Source organism: Rhineura floridana, chromosome 2 (assembly GCF_030035675.1).
Source record: "Rhineura floridana isolate rRhiFlo1 chromosome 2, rRhiFlo1.hap2, whole genome shotgun sequence".
NCBI classification, from domain to species: domain Eukaryota; kingdom Metazoa; phylum Chordata; class Lepidosauria; order Squamata; family Rhineuridae; genus Rhineura; species Rhineura floridana.
The window spans coordinates 201075913-201096807 of NC_084481.1; the positions used below are offsets into that span (position 1 = coordinate 201075913).

Below are 20895 nucleotides of genomic sequence, written 5' to 3' on the forward strand. Positions count from 1 at the left end.
AACCAAGGGTAAGGTTGTATAACTGTCTATTTATTTATCTTGCATTTAGCCAAAGGCCATTGCAAATACAACATACATCACAAATACCACAAATACAACAAATGCCACAAAATGCGATAAAATAAAATCAGCCACCATAAGACCCATGTTGAGCCTGATGAGTAGAAATAAAACATTTTAAAATTTCAGGGTTTCTGATTTTGAATATAAATTGCGCATAACTTTTTAGCTGCCAAGGCAAAGTTAGCTACGGCGATAGTCACGTGTTTAAAATTATCATTTAGGAGCTCTACTACTAGCTCCTTAGGGCATTTAACCAAAGGAGAATGGATGAACTGGGCTAAAAATTTCTGTCTGGGGTCGGTGTACAGTGGGCAATATAACAGGTAATGTCCTCCACAATATTACACCCAAAAATACATTTCCGTTCCTCGATAGGGATTCCCTTATACCTCCCTTCCAGGTAGGCCGAGGGCATTAATTGGTACCTAAGTTCCAGGAATGCTTTACGAAGAGAGGGATGGGTGAGTATCTCAAAATATGATGATCAAGCATGATTGAGTTTGAGTTGGGAATACCAAATAGAGAAGGGGGCTATTACAATGTCTACTCGATCTTTCCTCGCTGCATGATTGAATACCCAATTCCTAAGGGCTTGGGGGCTAAGGTTCAATAGCTCACCCGTGGGGAGGTTATATTGCTCCAGCAGTGCCTGGCTGGTATGGGCCCACCCCCCCTTCGACAGCTGTTCGGACCAGCAAAGTTTGGTGAGGGAATTGTCCATTTGATATATTCTCCTCCAATATCTGAGGTGGGCTAGGTCTATTCTGGCCACAAGAGAGGGTAGCCCAAGTTCCGCTCTGAGATGTGCAGCAGGGGTTCCCGGCGGGAATCCTAGAATTTTCCTCATAAACTGGTTTTGTAAAGTTTCTATTTGTTGCTTAGCCGCGGCCCCCCCAGAGTTCGGCCCCGTACAGTATGGTGGCAACTGTTTTGGCAACAAAGACCTTAAGCATCGGGGGAAACATTTGCCCCCCTCTAGCATAAAAAAATCTTTGAAGTTGTACTAAGGATCTCGCTCCCACCAGTTTGATGGCCTTTATGTGGGGCTTCCATGAGGAATTCTCGCTAAGGCAGATGCCCAGATATTTGAACATGCGAACTTGATCCAGCGCATGGCCTTCAATTGACCAACTGGAAGCTGCCTTCTTGTTGCCGAAGATCAAGATCTTGGTTTTGGTGTGGTTAATTGTCATAAAGTGCTCCTTACAGTAGGCACCCAAGCGAGTGAGCATTTTAAGGCCAATTTTATTTAAGGAAAGTAGGGCCCAGTTATTGGCGTATAACAATAAAGGAATCTTACAAGAGCCTATTGAGGGAGGAAAAAAGGACGAGGAAGCCATAGCAGGGATGATGTCATTTATGAAAACATTAAATAAAAAAGGAGCCAGGATGCATCCCTGCTTCACCCTTTTCCGTACTCAAATAGCCCAAGAAAGCAAGCCCTGCAGGCCTAGGCGTACTTGTGATGTATTTCCCTGATGAAGAACTCGAATAAAATAGAGCAATCTTATGTCTATATTAGTCTGGGCCAGCTTTTGCCAAAGTAAGTCTCTGTCTATAGAATCAAAAGCAGAGGAGAAATCCATGAAGGCTACGTACAAACGTTTGTTGGGGCCTTTCGTGTGTTTCTGTATGAGTTGGTGCAGCACATATACCTGATCAATCGTGCTCCTGCCTGTCCTAAACCCTGCTTGCTCCTCATAGAGGATACAGTTGTTTGTCTCCCAATCCAGGAGCTTATTAAGAAGGAGCCTCCCATAGAGTTTGGAGGTGGTATCTAAAAGGCTAATTGGTCTATAGTTTTGGGGGTCCGAAAGATCGCCCTTCTTGTGAATAGGGACAATTATGCTAGAGCGCCAACCTGGGGGAATCTCTCCAGTATATGCGTGAATAGAGAGGCCAGAACCAGCGCCCACCAACTTACATCGGTGAGGAATACCTCGGGAGGGATCATGTCCTCCCCCGGGGCTTTGCCCGGTTTAAGCTTGGAGATCAGATCTAGGATTTCCAAGGGCGACACCGTTGGCCAAGGTGGAAGATTGGAAATGTCTCCCAATGGCACCTGGGAGGGATTCCCATTGGGTCCAAAGATGTTAGAAAAATGGAAGACCCATGCGTCAGGGGAAATTGGTGAGTCTGTCCTATGTATGGCACTCATTAGCCCAGTGCGAATTAATTCCCAAAATTTAGAGTTGTTTCTTTCTCTCAAGGCCGAGAGCAGGGCATTCCAGCTATCTGTGTGGAAGGCCCTTTTTTTTTGTCTGGTTAGAGATTTGTATTCTCTCCGGCAGTGTTGTAAAAGCGATACAGCCACTGCAGAGCCCTGGCGTGTGAGCATTCTTGTAAGTTGGTGGAGTTCCTTTTTCTTGGCTCTACAGTCCTTGTCATACCACGACCGGGGAAAACTCAGGTCTTTGCCAACTGAGGTCGAAATGACCAGGGGTCTGATTTCTCCAATTATATCCTGAAAGGTCCTAAGAATGGACCCAGGGAAGGCAATCACTGAGGATCGCAGGGAGAGAAGTTTATTCGAGCCCAACAGCTGGCCTATGTTAGCATCGATGCTCAGGGACCATTTAAGACGTCTAGCCCCCTGGAGATGGCCATGCATTTGTAGATCAGACAATACAGTGGGGCAAGAAGTTGGAAAAGAAAGCTTGAGTGTTAATGGGAGGTGATCACGTTTGACCCTGCACTCTATTGTCATGTACTGAATAAAAGGAATAATAGAGGGAGAAGCAATGAAATAATCGATAACACTTGCACCCTTCGTAGAAATGTACGTGAAGTGCCCGGTGTGATGCGTCCTTCCCTGGCTCTCCCTGTCAGGTTCCTACCTGCTCGTGGTTACTGCCTGTCTCTAGGCACCACCAGGGACTCCACCAGTCCGGACCGCTTTCTCTTATGGTTTCTCTCCCCGCTCTAGCACAGATCTCAACAGATCCCCCTGCTAGGCAACCACCAGTAACGTCCCAATACTAGTATTCCCAGAGACTCTGAATACTGGTATTGTTATTCTTTTCACCGCTGCCACCATTTGTTACAGTTCCCCTTCAGCCTTGGTCATTACCTTACCCTCCCTTCTGGTCTGTGAAACCCCAGCCAAGGATCAGGCCTTTGGTAAACCAAATTAAGTATTTATTTCAGATAACAAAGCTAACAAGATTAACAAGATTTCTTCTTAAGGCACATAAGCATATGGTTTTACTCAATACTAATCCGAACTCCACCCCCCTCCTTCTCCACTCTCACCTGGCAAACAACTCTCTCAAACCCCACCAAGCAATCCACTCTTTCTCTTCTCCCCCCCAGATTCCACTCTCACTCTTCCTTTTATACATTCAGCCATTTTAAACACTCAGCCAATCATCTCGCATTCTACTGCCCATTCACTCCCCCTCCTCTTTCACTCCACTTACCATGTATCTTCTAAAACAACAACACTTACCATATATACATTAATATAGGAACATCACATTCCCCCCCCCTTAAACAACAGCAGAGTATTATTCCTGTTCCAGGATTTATACGTCACGTTAACAAATAAAAGTCTCTATGGGGAAAATGTCTTTCTTTGTTCCTCTGTCTGGTCACGTCACTGCAGTCCCAGCCACTTGCCTGGAAAGTCCATCGGCCAGTACATTGTCCTTGCCTTTTATGAACTGGAAGTCCACTTGATAGTCCTGTAGGGCCCAGGACCACCTCTGCAGCATAGTGTTATGGTTTTTCATAGTCTGCAACCATAACAAGGCCCGCTGATCCGTAGTCACTGTGAATCTTCGTCCTGGACATTCGATCCAAATTGGATCCGTTGAGGCACACGAAGTGAAATTTGAAAACTAGCGAGGCAGGAGCGTGCCCATACTTATTAATTTTTTTGTCAAAGGAGGAGTGGGAAAAGATATTAAGTTCGCCGGGCTCAGACCATAGCACGTCTTCATTGGGAAACCCAGAGCCCATCCTAGCACTGAAGTCTCCGCTCATCAAAAGCAAGTGAGTCGGATAATTAATTATGAGTTTTTCAATAAAGTCCTCTAGTTCAGACCAGAGACCTATATCCACCTTAGATGAAAATGGGGGGAAATACACGTTTATACAAATCAGGGGATTCACCCTCGGACCTTGTACTATCAGTGCCTGGTAGATGCTTGGTGGCATATATTGTACTGTGGAAGCCTGCACATCCAGGGTCGAGGAAATTAAGATGGCTAGGCCTCCACTGCCACGCCCGTAGGGGGAGGTTTTCTCCGCCGGCCGTTCCCAAACCCTAAAGCCCTGAAGCTGGATGGCATTAGGTTCCAGAAGCCAGGTTTCCTGAAGGCATATAATGTCAAAGGACTGCAAATATGATATGTAGTCCTGATCAGCTAGTTTGTTAGACCATCCTGCGATGTTCCATGAGAGGAATTTGATGGCATTTGTCGAGTCCAAACCAACTAGCGGAGGGATCTTCCTTGGGCTCTGGGAAAGTGGTCCAGGGGGTATAGAGTGTCGATGTAGTCACTCCAACTCTATTTCTTTCTCTAGACCGCCATCAAAGGCTTCCAGGACGCAGCAGTTGGTGAATGGGGGGCCGATGGATAGAGGTGGTGCTCTAGGAATCAGAGGGCTAGCTTTATGGGTCGGAGAGCAGCACTCATGCGGATCCAGGTGCTGGACTGCCAGCCAATCATCCTCGGGTAAGGTTGTAGAATAATTAATGGAAACACAGTGACTGACCGAGATGAAATAAAAGGAAGATGAAAGCAATAGACCAAAGAAATATATAAAAGAGATGCAAGGATGACAGATTCATGGAGGAACTGTATGAGGAAGAACTAGAAATTTTAGAATGTGAGATGAAAGGTGCTCTTAAAATACTTGGAAGAAACAAATCACCAGGAACAGATGGCATACCAATAGAGTTGCTACAAGTTACTGAGACTGAATCTGTCTAAATTTTGATGAAAAATTGTCAACAAATATGGAAAACTAAACATGGCCCATAGACTGGAAGCATTCAATATATATCCCAATTCCAAAGAAAGGGGATCCCAGGGAATGAAGTAATTATCAAACTATTGCCTTAATATCCCATGCAAGCAAAGTAATGCTCAAGATTCTACAAGAAAGGCTCTTGCCATATATAAGCGAGAAATGCCAGATGTCCAAGCTGGATTTAGAAAAGGCAGAGGTACCAGACAGAGATCATATCGCAAACACATGTTGCATAATGGAACCTACCAAGGAATTTCAGAAGAAAATCACCCTGTGCTTTATAGATTACAGCAAAGCCTTTGATTGTGTAGATCATGAAAAGTTATGGAATGCTTTAAAATAATTGGGTGTGCCACAGCATCTGATTGTCCTGATGCACAATTTATACTCTGGACAAGAGGCTACTGTAAGGACAGAATATGGAGAAACCAATTGTTTCCCCATCGGAAAGGGTGTGAGTGTGTTTTATTACCCTCTCTATTTAATCTATATGCAGAACGTATACGGAAAGTGGGATTGAACCAAGATGAAGGAGGTGTGAAAATTGGAAGGAGATATATCAATAATTTAAGATATGCAGATGATACCATACTACTAGCAGAAACCAGTAATAATAATAATAATAATAATAATAATAATAATAATAATAATAATAATAATAAATTAATTTCTTTGTCGCCTATCTGGCCGATGGTAATGATTTGATAACGAATGCTGTTGAAGATTTATGCAACTGTGTGGCCTTTTCCTTCAGAATACTTTTAAAGAAAAATCAACTCATTTGAAATGTGGTGCTGGAGGAGAGCTTTGCAGATACCATGGACCACGAAAAAGACAAATAATTGGGTGTTAGAACAAATTAAACCAGAACTATCATTAGAAGCTAAAATGATGAAACAATGCTTTGGACACATAACGAGAAGACATGATTCCTAGAAAAGGCAATAATGCTGGGGAAAACAGAAGGGAGTAGAAAAAGAGGAAGGCCAAACAAGAGATGGATTGATTCCATAAAGGAAGCCATAGACCTGAACTTACAAGATCTGAACAGGGTAGTTTATAACAGATGCTCTTGGACATCGCTGGTTCATAGGTTCGCCATAAGTCATAATCGACTTGAAGGTACACAACAACAACAACTCAATTGCAAAAGTAAGTAGGCTGGATTGAATAGGTTGGTTGGTGCAAGACTCCAGTGAAAGGGCTGTTCTGCTCTGCATGAGCACACTGGATGAGATGACTTCTTGGATTCATACAAATTCATTATTCAAAGATAACTTAACAGGAGGCGGGTGGGCGAGTGGTTTGCATTAGATTGTCTTACGAAATAATTGTTCACGTTAACAAATATGTTTTTCAGCAATGGTGGAAATGTGGTGACTGCCAAATCTCAGTAGGGAGAGTATTCCACAGTCTGGCTGGCACCACAAGAGAGAAAGCCCTCCAATAGGTTCCCACCAAATGGACAGGCTAAGGCACAGTCAGGAGGCACCCACTTGTAGGCTGTACAACCTGAGCAGTCTATACTTGAGAAGGTGGTCTCCCGTATTGCAACTTTCCATTCAGAGATTCATGACACACTACACAATGTATTTTCCATGACTTGGTTTACTAGAATTTTGAGTGAAGAATGTTGTTGAGTTTGCTGGATTCCTAGCCTTTGATAGGTTGGTCTATATATTGAGATGGCTGTGAGAGAAATATTTCTCCTCTGATTTGGAATTTCTCATACCATAACAACAGTGGATCTCAGAGAACCCTTTCCACATTCACTCTCCTGCTGAGGAATTAAATATTCACATTGACTTTTACTTGTATTTTTATTGCTTCTTTTATTTCTTACATTGCATTTTCTGGTATTGCAATTTGAACTCTATGGAATGCAAATTGTAATACATTAAAATGCAATATAAGAAATAAAAGAAGCAATAAAAATACAGTTAAAAATCACAGAGCATCTAGCATAATGCAGTGCAATTGCTACAACAGGCAGAAAAATCATGTGGTCCTCCAAGACTCAGCGGTTTTCACATGGTTGGGGGGGGGAAATTTGGGAACCCCTGTTCTGACACTTGGCACCTATGGGTGGCCAGGACAGGCACTGGTCGAGGACCCTTGCTGCTAGCCAAGGGGCCCTGCAGCTGGGAGAGTGGAGCTCCATGATCCCTGCTAGCATTGAGTCATAGTCCATGACTGTACAGTGGCACGGATTGCAGAGCAGGACCTCACTCTCCAAGCCGACATCACCCCTGCACCCACACATAGCTGGTAAGCTCTTGGTTATAAAGACTTACCAAAATGGCTGCAATTGTGTCATTTCCCAAACTCCTAAGCAGCAAGAGGTGTGTGTACAACACATACATGTGCACGCACACCACACAATCTTTTTTCCTTACCCCATAGATGTATTGTCTTAGGCGTAACCAAGTTTATCTCCAATTTCAACTTGACATTTTGTTTTAGGTCATGGATGGGGCACCTATGGCCCTCTACATGTTGTTGGACCACAGCTCTCAGCATCCTTGAGCATTGCCCATGCTGCCTGGGTTAATTGGAATTGGAGTTCACAACATTTAAAGGTCCTCTGGTCCTACATCCCTGCTTTTGGTGGCATTTGGTAGCAGCTCTGCAGTCGAGGGGTTTCAGGGACTGCTGGTCCACATGGATTTTAAAGACCAAGTGTGCATAGCCAATGTGACTACCTTTCCCCAAAATGCTTCATGGAGATACTACAGAATTGGCGAGGAAGGAAGGTGCAAATGTTCTGGTGAGCTTATCACTATGAATATTCTCTCTTGTAACAAAACATCTGAGAATATATTTGGCCTTCAGGCAGACAAAACTGAGTTTAAAACTAGCAACAGCAATGAAACTAATGGATCCAATTGTTATTTTGGAGTTTTGGGCTGCGGTGTCACCAACGTGCTGATGACACGCAGCTCTACCTCTCTTTTAAATCCTCACCGGAATTGGCTGTGGAGACCTTGTCCACGTGCCTGGAATCCGTGAGTGGGTGGATGGGAAGGAACAGGCTGAAGCTTAATCCTGATAAAACCGAGGTGCTGCTTGTGGGTGACAGGGGAAGGTTGGGTGTTGTTGACCTGAGGCTTAATGGGGTGAGTTTACCCCTGAAGGATCAGGTCCGCAGCCTCGGGGTTGTTCTTGATTCCAAGCTGTCCATGGAGGCGCAGATTTCGGCAGTGAGCTGGGCAACTTGGTATCAACTACACCTCATACGGAGGCTGCAACCCTACCTCCCTATTCATCAGCTCCCACTGGTAGTACATGCCCTGGTCACCTCTCCATTAGACTACTGCAATGCGCTCTACGTGGGGTTACCCTTGAAAATGGTCCGGAAACTACAACTGGTGCAGAATGTGGCGGCTCGGTTGCTTACAAACAGCCGCCGCCACGATCACATCACACCAGTGTTATTTCATTTACACTGGCTTCCAGTTGTTTTCCGGGCCCAATTCAAGGTGTTGGTGTTAACCTTTAAATCCCTATACGGTCTCGGCCCAGTTTACCTGAAGGAGCACCTGCAGTACCACAAATTAAGCCGCCCAACCAGATCAGCCACACAGGGCCTTCTCTCAGTCCCACCAACGAAAACAGCTAGGTTGGTGGGGACTAGAGAGAGGGCATTTTCAGTGGCGGCCCCCACTCTCTGGAACTCCCTCCCGTTTGATCTTCGCCATGCCCCTTCCCTGGATACATTTCACCGAGCCTTAAAAACTTGGCTCTTTGGACAGGCCTTTGGGATCTCTGGGTTGGGCTAATTTATCTGTGATTGTTTATTGTTTCTGATTGCCCTACATAGTTTTACGCCTGCATTAGTGTTGACTGCATTGTATTTTATTCTGTAATTATATTGTATTTTATTGAATTTTAATATGTACGTCGCCTAGAGTGGCTTCGGCCAGATAGGCGACACAAAAATTAATTTTATTATTATTATTATTATTATTATTATTATTATTATTATTATTATTATTATTATTATTATTTTAATGTATTTTAATCCACCCTTTAATATTTTACATCTCTGTAAGAATGAGAAAATTATTCTCACTGGGAAAGGAATCAAGTCTGAAAATTACAAGGCACAAAAGGAACCAAATATTTATTGACCTTCTAGCCAGGCATAGCCTTTGAGGAAGTGAATAGCACATTTTATTGATGGCATTAAATAGTAGGTTCAGCCTCAGCTTTTGACAGCAAACTAGCCTGTACATGTTGTTGCTGCTGTTATATGCCTTCAAGTCAATTACAACTTATGGCGACCATTTGGGATGTATTCATAGGGTTTTCATGGTAAGAGGTATTCAGAGATGGTTTACCATTGCCTTTCTCTAAAGCCTACAGCATCCGGTATTCCCAGAGGGTTTCCCATCCAAGTACTAACCAGGCCTGACACTGCTTAGCTTCCGAGATCAGACAATATCAGGCATGCTCAGGGTAGTAAGCCTGTAAGCCTGTAAGCCTGTAAGCCTGTAAGCCTGTACATATATCATGCATTTAAAGCACATTTAACACATACAGCTTCCCCCAATGAATCTTGGGAACTGCAGTTTGTTAAGGGTGCTGGGAATTATTGCTTTGTGAGGGTAAACTATAGTTCCCATGATTCTTGGGGGGGGCTGCTTTCAATGAGCTGTAAATGCATGGTGTGTATGCAGCCATAGGTAATTACCACTGAAGCTTTTGTTTACAACATTTGAAAGTGTTTTTAAGAAAGCAACATATATTTTATTTTTTACTTTAAAACATGAAAATGAATTGAGACATGGCTTATTTTATAAGGTGCTTAAAAAAAATTAAAATAGAAATGAGTGACAAAAATGCAATAAATAACTGAGCCTTGTTAAGATCCAACTATGCTTTCTTCACTGAAATGATAATTCTATGAAGATTTATTGCACTTTTTCTGTGTTTAGAGCTCAGAAGATACATGGAAATCTTTGTAAGAGATTTATTGATGGCATATTGGGATTTTTTTTCCCCTCTGAGCATGGCACAGTGTCTGCTCCTGGACCCACAAAAGGAAGGTAGCAAGCTTTGCCAAGAATGGGGAAATGTATTTTTTATTTTTTTTTCAATTAATTTTTATTCAAATTTTCAAAACCAAAACAATACAAAAAGAAAAAACACAAATCAATAACTAATACAATAAAAAAAGAAAAAAAACTATTGACTTCCGATTTGTCGTAGTTCAGCTATAAGTCTATAATATATAACAAGCCTGTCTCTTAATAGATTATAAAATCACCTTCCTCCAGCGGTTATCTTAGTTGGTATCAAATCTCATTAACATCATATCATTTTATTCTTCCACAAAAAGTCAAAGAGAAGTTTCCAATCCTTGAGATATATGTCCATCAATTTTTTTCTAGATAAACATGTCAATTAATCCAACTCATGAAGTCTATTAAGTCCAGTAATTTCAAATCGCTCTTCTTCCATTATCTGTGTTAGTTCCATCTTCCATCTTCCATCTTTACGCACCCAATAATCTTGCTGTCATAGTCATATAATAAGAGTCTGAAAGGAATTTCCTTTATCACAGATATTTCCTTGCCATCAATTCTGAACGTATCACTGAAGTATTGTTGCAAAGCCGCATCTCTGTTCTTCTTTTTTACAGAATACACTAGCACATCTCTTGAAGGTTTTTCCATTGACACAAAACAGGGATTAATTCTGTTAACTTTCTCCATTTCAAGTTCCATCAAATCCTTCCAGTCCAAGAATTTTTTCGAACCGATAATATCTTTATCTCCAATCTCTTCATCAATTCCTTCAGGGACAGCGCTGAGTTCCAAACCATAATATTTGTCTCCAGGATCAATCACAGCCAGGAAATCCAAATCTTTTTCCAAGTCCATATTTAATCCAATCTCCATAGTTTGAACCTTGCCTTTAATTTTTCTTTCATCCTTTTTTGGTTTTCCAGATCTATCTTTATTCTCCTTTCTCATAGAATCCTAAATTTCTTTCAGCTCCTGTCTCATTTCACCAAATTCAATTCTCAACACTTGTCTATTATTTCTCAGTTCTTGTTTTATTAACTTAATCCCATTCATTATTTTCTGAAACATATCTAAAGATAAAGTCCCTTCTTGTACATCCATGATCTCAACCATCTTCTTAATTGTCATTCTTAAAACCAAAGGAACAAAACTCCTTCAATTTTCAATGTCCCAAGCAAAGAGCAGTTTATTTCTTTATCCAGTTACAAAGGAGTTAATCTTTCAAACCAACTGACGTCACACTCTGGACAGCACGGATTTCCTTATCTCTTATATGTCCAGAAGTGCAAAAACAGCTTTAGTTCACAGCATCCAAATAACTAGTAGCAGAAAGAATGAGCAGATTCGTCAAAAAAGAAAAAAAAGAAAAAAATAGACCGGAAAAAATAGTCCCAGACATATATTACACAAAAGTCTTATAAATCAAAAAAAATTTTTTTTCTCTTCCAATCAGAAACCCCTCATCCGTTGTAATCTTTATAATGCTGATTTCCATGCCAGCTTTTTGCAATAAAAAAAAAGATAGGCTATTTTTATTTTCTTCCCCTTAGTTCTGTGAATAAAAGAGAAGGTTTTGACTCACCCAGGTTTTCTTAATTGCTGGTTCTTTGACAAATCTCTTTAGCTGTATAGATAACAAAATAATGAGCGTAGACAGGAGAATGCTTGCCTGTTAATCCGTTTTTCTTTGAAGAAAAAAAAACGGCTCACTTAATCAGCTGAGCTAGCTAGAAATCCTAGCTCCTTCCGAGTTGCTGGAAGACCTTCTTTCACAGACAATTCTAATGAATTCCAGTCTCCAACAATCACAACAAAGCTGTGTGGGAAATCTCATGTTTCTTCCTTATCTGGAAGAAATTATCACCAGTCAAAAAGCCCTTCTGACTGGTTTTTAAAACTGAAAAAGTTTCATCCAAGACGGGAGCCCGTCTCAGAGGCAGCACAGGCTGGGAAGATCCTCCTGGGAAGTCCGGGAAATGTATTTTTTAGAAGACTTTATTCTAATAACCCTTACTGGAAATACTTTCTATGGGTGACCATCAGCTCTGTGTGTAGCCCAAATTATGAGATGAATTGGGGTGATTCAGGAAAGTATTCTCATTTCTGAGTTGGATAGGGCCATTAACTAGGCTTCTTGAGGTGGATGAGGGACTCCCTAAGCGTCCCAGTGCTCTGTGGCCTCGGCTGTCTAAAACAAATTGCTCATCTGGGTTTCTCCCTTCCCCCTGAGAAAAGAGCCCAAGCTTACTGAGGGAATGTCCAAAGCCTGAGAGAGGAGTGAATGGAGAAGTGTGCGAGGTATTTTGTTTTGACACACAGGTTTACCTTTTAATCACAGTAAAATGTTACCTATGGTATTCCAATCACAATGATTTGCTAAAAAGAATAAAATCTCTGCTTGTTTAAAATGTATATCCATGCCTTCCCCTGTGCAAATCAATGGAGAGATCTTCATTGTATCCCCCCCAACAAATAAACAGACAAACAAGCATACCAGGAGGTTGTGGGCAGAAGCCAATAATGCTTGGGGTAGCAAATCCTTGCTGTGTGTGAATTTTTTCCCACCCGAGTCTTTCCTGGGGAGGTATACTTCTTTTCCCCCATTCCTTCTACTATGCAACTCAATGAAGATCTCTCCCATGGGGGGGGGTCTCCAGTGGGTCATACCTCCACCTCCACAAATACCCCTTGGGGTAATGGGATCATTACTGGAGGGCTGACATTTTCCTCACCCCAGTCTTTACTAGTGACCCATTTTCCCCACCCCTTATGATTATACTCATCACAAAACGGTAAAGTCTGCCCTTGTGGAAGAACCTTGTCAGCAATCATTCTAAAATTTGGAAGGTTTTATTGCCTCATACGGGTTGACTTGCAAATTCAACTGCAAATTGCATCCATCTCTGGCAGAAAATAAAAAAAAATGTTGATTTTTGTTTTGTATAAAAAATTCAAACTATAAAGATGCCCTGCAGAAAAACCTTTGGCTGTATCTGCCTACATTTTGGCAGGCTTGATCCACTCTGGAGGGGCTGGTATGCCTGCAAATTTTACCAACTTCTGTGAAAAGGGAAAAATATATAGCCATTTTTATATTTCCCATTATAGTGAAAAGAGAAAAGCAGAACATCATTTTTAACAGTCCCTAATTCAGTACCGGGTAACAAGTTGAACTGGAAAGACGCAGAACAGCTCCAAAACAGATCAGGCTGCTTCCCAAAACTGCAGATACAGACACAAGTCAAATCTTGTAGTCAGTGGTCATTCCTAGTAAATTCCATTGAAAAGAATGGGCAAAAATTAAATTAAGTACTGCTTTGGAGGAAGTGGAGCCATAGCACAGTCATTCTTATGTTCTTCTCGCATGAGAAAGACCCAAGTTCAACCCCTAGCATCTCCAATGAACAGGATCAAGCAGTAGGTGATGTAAGAGGCCTCTTGAGATCCCTGAAAATCTGCTATCAGTCACAGCAGAAAATACTGAGCAAGATGGGCAAAGGGTGCAACTCAATAAAAGATAATTTTGTGTATTCACATGCCTTTAGATCATGATAGAGATATTGAACACCATATTAGAAAAAAATGTATTGTGGCAAAAGATTTCATAGGCAAAAGATTTCATAAGGCAAAGCCCATTACATCAGATGCTACTGCACAGCAGCAACCTCCCCATCTCACTTACCAGAAGCAACCTCCACATTGGAAAGTCAGGTAAGCAACATTGCCCTGCCCCGCTCTGCCCCACCCACTGTTCCAAAACATCTGGAGGGCCCCAGCCTGGGTGATGCTGATCTATAGCCTGGGACTGTAATTGGTGTGAGTCTTGCAATGTGTAAAAATGTAAGACCTCTAACTAATACCTTTGGACTTTGACAGCAAAACATTAAAATGAAGTGCTGCTAGTGTGAGCAGGAACACTGCAATGCTAACCCTAAATTTGTATCTCTGGAAGTCAATCTCAAATCCATAATAAGTAAAGGCATGGTGCCTTATACATACGTCCCATGAAAGCTAAATTATTTCACTTTGGCTGGATCATGCCCTTTGAAACAAGAACCTTATCTCAAAAGAACATTAGAATGCAAAGTGCAAATTTAACCTTCGTTTTCAAAAGCCCAGCAACTGCTTCCACTGAATGAGCAGGTGGCACATATAATTGTCATGGGATAAGCTGCCCAAATAAATGTGCTTACTTGGTTGGGTTTTTTATCCATCATATGCCCTTTGCCCTGCAATCTAATTCTCCAAAATTCACTTTAACATTCCCAGTGAGACAATTTTATGTGGCTGAGTGCAATGTATTATGAAGTTACCTCTGTGAGAGCCATTGAAATGCAGAGGAGTTCCTCTGAACACTCAAATCAATACTAGTTTTACTTATTTATTTCTAAAACTTATAGATTGCCTTTCCACAGGGTGGTGCACATGGTGATAAACAAAAGAAAGCAAAACAGAAACTGCATATGTAAACATGTTGCAATGAGTAAAGCAACTGTAAAACAATCATCAAAACAGTAGTGAGCTCTTCTATCATAAAACCAGAGAAAAGAGATAAATCAAGCTAATAGCAGCATCGTTAGTTCAAATGTGATTCTCTGGAAGTTTTATGGAACATAAAGGTTTCCACTAGGGCTGCATTGAATAACCTTTAATTTACAAACACAGCATGTTAGATGATATAGCCTGGTGAGCTTTCCTGGGGAAGTGAATTCTCTAATGTAGGCACACACACAAAAGAACATGTTATATCTTAGGTAGTCAGCAGCCACATTCTGATGATCATTTGTCAGCTTAATAAGATAAGACATGACTGAGCCTTTTGGCCATGTATGTAGGCCCTTTGCTCCTTAATTTGTGCACACTGGCAAACAAGCCAAATAGTCTTCCTCTTCTGTCTACTCTTGACAACTATGGTTAGTGGAAGTGATGGAGTGGACCAGGGAAGTGGGGAGTGTATCTCTGGGCCTTTTTCAGAGCAGGAGTAACAACATCATCTACTGGACTTTCCTTAGAGGTGTCGCTATGGATTCTCCTTTAGGGCATCATCATGGGGGCTGGCACAATGAGCTCCTCCACTTCAACATTTACAACTACATCGGGGGGGGGGGTTGAGTCTGGCTGGCAGGTCAGCTCCTGACCTCTCCAATGCCCCACGGGCTACCTTGATAGGCGAGTAGGGCTGCCCAACTCTCAATCATCTGATATCATTATGACACAAAGTGACAATTTCAAAGAGGCCTGATGCTAGTGCTGATCAGCTGATTGGTATTGATAATGAGCCCTACTTTGCCCATCTGCAGGAATAATTTGGATTCAAACTGCTCCTACAAATGGGCATTTTCCCTTTGCAGGCTAGCATACTTATCAGTGAAGTGGGTCTGCAGAGGACAAATGTCCATTTAAAGGCATAATTTGAATCTGAACCACACATCAAAATGGACAACTTTGAAGTGCCATCATCAAAAACTAAAGTGTGCTCCCAATTGTTCCTTTGTGGCCATGTCTTTACCTATCCTACGGCTGATGTCACATACGCTGTCAGGTGTGCAGCAGGTGAGTTGGTTTTGGGCAGGGGTGTAATGGTCTACGGTCTCAGGGGGTCTTAGACCCCTTACTTTTTTGGGAGCAGGGTCCCTACATTTCTAACATGAGCCAATCAGCATCAAAGAGAAGTTTGTTAACCATCAAGAAGGGTCCTCTAACATGCTGTCTTGTCCCTTCCTGCTGATTGGAGCCGATCAGAAGGAGGTGAGTCATCCACTAAGAACACTTTCCTCTTTCATGCTTATTGGCTGCTAGGGATGTCTGTTGTTGAGGGAGAAGGCACTAACACGGATTTTATTCTCAACCCCTCAAAAAGGGGTGAGGGGGCATAGCTGCGACTAACATGAAGGGACCCTGCATGACTGATTTGGCCACTACACTACTGGTTTTGGGGAAATGGCTTCACAGGCCAGATCAGGACCTCTGCCATTGCCAGGCCAAATTAGGCTTGCAGAAGATGTTGTAGAATCTTGAGCATTACTTTAATTTCATGGAATATTAAGGCAATAGATAGATAATTACTGCATTCCCTGGGATCCCCTTTCTTTGAACTGGGATATATATTGAATGCTTCCAGTCTGTGGGCCATTGTTTAGTTTTCCATATTTCTTGACAGATTTTTGTCAAGATTTGGACAGATTCAGTCTCAGTTGCTTGTAGCAACTCTATTGGTATGCCATATGTTCCTGGTGACTTGTTTCTTCCAAGTATTTTAAAAGCAGCTTTCACCTCACATTCTAAAATTTCTGGTTCTTCATCATACAGTTGCTCCATGAATGAATCTGTCATCCTGGCATCTCTTTTATAGAGTTCTTCAGTGTATTGCTTCCATCTTCCTTTTATTTCATCTTGGTCAGTCAGTGTGTTCCCCTGTTGATTATTCAGCATCCCTACTCTTGGTTTAAATTTCCCTTTCATTAATCTTTTGGGATAGGGCTCTTGTTCTACCTTTTTTGTTGTCCTCTTCTATTTCTATACAATAACTATTGTAATAGTTCTCTTTGTCCCTACATACTAGTCGCTGTATTATTGCATTTAGGGTTCTGACTGAGTTTCTATCCCTTTTTGCTTTCCTTCTTTTTCTTTAACCATTTTAAGAGTTTCATTAGTCATCCATTGAGGTCTTTCTCTCTTTTTAACTAGAGGTATTGTCTTTTTGCATTCTTCCCTGATAATGTCTCTGACTTCACTCCATACTTCTGGCTCTCTGTCAACTAAGTTTAAAGCATCAAATCTTATTTAATCTTTATATTCTTCTGGGTTGTTATTTAAATTGTATTTTGTCATTATGATTACTTTGTTGTTCTTCTGTAGCTTTACTTTGATTTTCGATATTACGAGTTCATGATCTGTACCGCAGTCTGCACCTGGTCTTGTTTTTGCAGAAAGTATGGAACTTCTCCATCTTCTGTTACCAATTATATAATCAACTTGATTCCTATATTGACCATTTGGTGATGTCCATGTGTACAAGTTGTCTTTTTGGTTGCTCAAAAAATGTGTTTGCAAGAAATAAATTATTGGCTTCACAGAATTCAAGTCTTTCTCCTGCTTCATTTCTGTCTTCTACGTCCCATCCCCCAATTTCTAGTTCTTCTCTGTTCCCTACTTTTCCATTCCAGTCCCTCATGTTTATCATAACATCTTGTTTTTGTGTGTGATCAATTTCTTCTTGTACTTCTGCGTAAAATCTCTCCAATTCCTCTTCTTCTGCATTTGCCATTGGAACGTAGACTTGGATGATTGTTGTTAATAGGTTTCCCATTTAATCTCATTGATATCACTCACTCAGACCTTGTGTTATAGCTCCTGATTGCTTTTGCTACATCACTTCTCACTATTAAATCACTTCTTAATTTCTCATTTCCTGCATATTTTATAGTTGCCTGATTGAAAATGTCCCATTTCTGTCCATTTTAATTCACTCATGCCAAGAATTGTAATGTTGATGCATTCCATTTCTTTCTTGACAATTTCTAACTTTCCCTGGTTCATGCTTCTCACATTCTGTGTTCCTAATGTGTACATTGTACAACTCTGGACTCTCCTTTCGCATTGGTGCACATCAGCCTCTGGGCTTCCTTTTGGCTTTGACCCAGCTGTGTCAGTCACAGTGCTACTCGTACTTGTCCATTGTTCTTCCCCAGTAGCTCATTGAGTGCCTTCTGACCTGGGGGGTCTCATCTTCCAGCATTATCTCGTGTTGCATTTTGGATACTCTGTTCATAGGGTTTTCATGGTAAGAGTTATTAGAGGTGGTTTACCATTGCCTTCCTCTGAGTTTGGATGCATCTCTGTCTTGTGTCTCAGCTTTGACTATTCCTCCTAGAGGAGGCTGCTACATTATGCCACTGGTTAATGGCTTTGGACTAAGCCAGTATATTAGATCATGGTTTGAAATTGGCTTAATATCCTGACTTGTTCAAAAGCTGTTAACCATAGTTTCCCAGTTCAGATGAAAGGAAACTAAAGTTAATTCAAGACTTCTTGGTTTGCTTGCCAGCTTACCTGCAGGCTATAGCGAAGGTACTCTGTGTGCATCAACAAAAGCTTGTTCATATCTTGACTTATGAAGCTGAGATGTGATCACCTTTAGGCAGCTATAGAGTGAACATCAATGCCAGTGGAACACTGAGTAAGCTTTCTTGAAAACGCAATAATCTGCCTCATAGACCTGAAATACACAAAGATGATGAAGTCATAGCTTCTGTATACTTAAAATTTAGTGTGAACTTGAAAAGATTTGCATCCCCCCCAGTGACATGTCTCTATTCCTAGAGATGTCAGACTTTACAGTTGACTTTTTTTTTGTCAAGAAAAAGGTCATTTTTGAAAGCCTGCTGCCTGGAATAGTTCATTCATTTTCTATATGCTCTATACAAGCCAGACCATGGAGAAAGCAAGTATGAATAACTTATTTGTGTAAATGTCACATTTTCCCACCAAAATTACTTTTAAACCCCCTAAGATATTACTACAATGGGTATTTATTTCTTTATTATGCCCAAATACAACAAAGAGAGAGAGAGAGAGAGAGAGAGAGAGAGAGACAGAGAGGTTATCAAATGCAGAGTTATTGCCTTTGTTTCCTCACCTCAGATAGATATTGCATCCCACCTAATCACTTCACCCACTTTCTCTCACTTTATGTCAAGCAAATGTAGCGGAAATCTGAATGCAGCCCCAGGGAATGTTAGGGAAAATGTGGCCTCCAAATCAACACAGGTAGGCTTAGTTGCTCACTGAAAGTATTCTGCATGCCATCACAATAAAGAGAAGTTGGCTAAACAGGACAGTTAGACCAGAAATCCAGATCAGAGATGCCAGTTTAGATTTCCCCAGGTTTTAGGGCTTAAATATTTCAGTTCTGCACTTCTAGTTAGGCTTTCAGTGTTGTTGGGTGGGGGTGTTCAATATGCAGAGGACTGCAAGACACCTGAATACCACATATGTGCACCTCTTTTTATATTTTATATAGTGCTTTTTTGTCAGTCAATAATGTCCTTCCAGAGGCGTGTTATCAGTGGCCTGGCATAGCTGGATGGGCAGCTTACAATTAATGCATCCATAGGGTCTAATATAGAGAACCACAGAATCATAGAATAATAAACACACTGACACTCCACTTTGGGTGTTGTGGAAGTGGGGAAAAGGTTGACTTGCCACTACCTCATGTTTCTGGCTACCGAGGAACTTGTTGCTGGCCAGGATTTGACTATAGATATCACAGTGTCCTTGGCTAGGGACCTTGCATGCTACATTAGACGGAAATAATGGAATTAGGTGGGGAAGGTCTGGGATTTACAAATTGGCAGTGAGCGTAAGGTAGCAAAGAACCCAGTGGGAGTAAATTAAGAGATTTGGGGATATGGTAAGGCTATAGCGGGTCTCAAAAAAAAGCTGTACTGAAGAAACAATCCTTGAAGAGGAGCTTGATAGAGGATTAGAAAGGCCCAGTTAATATGAATGCTGGACAGGAGTGTAGTCACCCAGGTTCATGGGGGGTTGTAGACCTGTCACTTTTTTGGGCACAGGTTCTCAGCGAGGTCACTATGTATGAGCTAATCAGCATGAAATGGTAGTGTGTTAGCCACTGAGAAGAGTCATTTTGCTTTCATGCTAATTGGAGCCAATCAGAGTGAAAAGAGGCAAGTCAGCCACTGAGAAGACTCTTCTCAGTATCTAATACACAGCCTCCCCTTTCATGCCGATTGGTTGCTAGGGACATCTCTTGTAGTGGAGTGTGGACTCGCAAGATGATAGGGAGAGCAAGGGAGATGCAGGAAAGTGGGAAAGGGGTGATGGTGTGACTGTCGTGAAAGCACCATGAACTTCTGAATTTGCCACTACACTACTGATGCTGGATTAATGTAGAAACTTCCCAATGGAACATATGGCATATGTAATATATAAACTTCCCCAGATCACATAGGAATATGCATGGCGTGGAGACGTTTTTGTTCCTCTCTCATAATACTGCAGTCCAGGGCATTCCAATGCAGCTGAATGTTGGAAGACTCGGGATGGACAAAATAAAGTGCTTCTCACATGGTGCATAGTTAAACTATGAAATGCACTTACTTCCATCTACATAGATTCTGTTTGTTAAATCCATTGAGCTTTTAACAAAAGAACAGCCGTCTGAAATGCATCCTTCACCTTTTAATTAGAAATGCAAACTATCTTCCAGATGTAAGTGGTTTCATTTAAACAGAAGCGGGAACCAAGGCAAATAAAAGAAGTATCCAGCCTCTGCTTGATTATTTTCCTCATTCTTGGACTTCTATGTTAATCTGTCGCAAACTGTAGCAAAACTTGAAAGCCTTGTTATCCCCACGTTCACTTCTCAGAGAATTGAGGTCCTGTCAATTACTCTGGCAGATGATGTCATTGCTGTGGCTCTGGAAAAAAAAATCCCAGAGCTGCACTTCTACAATCGGTTCCTCCATTTAGGCATGAGAGGAGAGGCATAACTGAAGAAGGCATGGGAAGCAGCCCTTATGATACTACAGTATTGGACCAAAGTTACCTGGCAAATAGAGCGGTGGGTGAATTGTGTGGAGAAAGTGGGCAGATTTTTCTCTCTTTCTCATGATGCAAGAAGTTGGGATCACCTAATGAAAGGGATTTGTTGTAGAAAATAGAACTCTTTAACAAAATCCTCAGTTAACTTGTGGGATTCATGGCTACAGGATGCAATAGTAGTCACTGGATTTATAGGCTTTAAATAGAGATTAAATAGATTCACAATAATGTTATCACCAATTGTTTTGTTATAATA

The 20895-nt window shown here is 41.5% G+C and overlaps 1 pseudogene; it reads right to left on the reverse strand.

Moving 5' to 3' along the window:
• Positions 1-9396: 9396 nt before the first annotated feature.
• Positions 9397-9515, reverse strand: LOC133378597 (5S ribosomal RNA; annotated as a pseudogene).
• Positions 9516-20895: the final 11380 nt, after the last annotated feature.